General features: G+C 44.3%; 1 protein-coding gene across 6 annotated transcripts in view; it reads left to right on the top strand.

The window, feature by feature from the left end:
* The first annotated feature begins 2 nt into the window (after positions 1–2).
* LOC113212748 (muscarinic acetylcholine receptor DM1) overlaps positions 3–1187 on the top strand; it is a 95529-nt gene continuing 94344 nt past the window's right edge. For all 6 annotated transcript variants that reach the window (XM_052273417.1, XM_052273413.1, XM_052273415.1 and 3 more), the window contains exon 1: positions 3–121. The gene's annotated coding sequence lies outside the window, so the exon portion shown is untranslated. The remainder of the gene's footprint in view (positions 122–1187) is intronic.

The raw sequence follows: 1187 nt of genomic DNA, 5'->3' as shown, positions 1-1187 counted from the left end.
CCCCCCTCCGCTGAGTATGAGTGAACACTAGTGGTGGATAAAGTGATTATACAACACGATGGCGGCGGCCGCACCGGGACTCGCCATTCACCAAGACTCCTCGACCGTTACCTTGACACAGGTGTGTGCGCGCGCGTGCATGCGTGTGTGTGTGTATGTGTGCGTGCGTGCACTTGCGTTTGCATTTGCGAGTGTGTGATTACATGTACGAATGCTTGAGAGTACTACCAACTACCAGCCTTACACACATAGAGGGTCACCTAGAGCTTGTTTACCCAATAAGCGATAGAGATGGCCATCGAGGGCTGAACTATCCTTGATATAAATACTGGCCGTCAAAAGAGCCTCATCTCACTGCTGTGCTCATGACGCACTGTAAAATGCTAACGAACTAACTGCTTTTCAACCTTACGAACAATTTGCATTCTTTGTATTGCAAAGAAATCGTTTGTATTGCAAATAAATTGTATTGCAATGCGATTCTTTGTAAGGTTAGGGAGGTTCCTACGAACAATCGGTTTGCATTGCGAACAATTTGTTCATAAGCTCACGAAGAATTAGTTCGTAATGCAACGCTCCAAAATCCTTCGTAAGCTGAGAAGGTTTTGGTTTGCATTACGAGTGTGTTCTTCGTAAGTAATTTGCAGTGGGGGGTAAAGCGGGGTTGAAGAGGTTTCGAAGTAACACTGTTTTATGTTTGACCCTGTCCGCCCAGCATATGTACATGGACCTGGTGATAATTCTCACAGGGCGAACTAATCTATGTATACATAGGCACTCTGGAAATAAAGTGCGTACAAGTATCCAGACATTGCTATACACCCCCAGGTATACAATATATTGAGTGTATATTGTGGAGCTCCATACTAGTATGCATATTAGTCTACATCATGTATGGCACGCAGGTTCATCCAAGCAGGATGATAAGATCATAGTTTACACCTAATTGGCATGATATCGAACCGGTTAGAACAAGTGTGATGAACTTATGAGGACTATGTAGGTTCATACAAGTCTCGAAATGTGAAATACATAGTGGGCAGGAGCCCTGTGCCAAAAGCCATGTGCCGAAATGTGTACCCGTCCATGTACACACTATTTGCTGCATAGTACATGTAAGTATTCAGCAGATAACGCGTACATGTAGACACTTGGGTTTCCAGAGTGCAAGCATTTTACAGTGCGCA

The sequence above is a fragment of the Frankliniella occidentalis genome, unplaced genomic scaffold (assembly GCF_000697945.3).
Source record: "Frankliniella occidentalis isolate FOCC.00 unplaced genomic scaffold, Focc_3.1 Scaffold270, whole genome shotgun sequence".
In the NCBI taxonomy this organism is placed as follows: Eukaryota; Metazoa; Arthropoda; class Insecta; order Thysanoptera; family Thripidae; genus Frankliniella; species Frankliniella occidentalis.
Note: the sequence above shows the minus strand (reverse complement) of the source record. Positions and strands in the feature narration are given on the sequence as shown.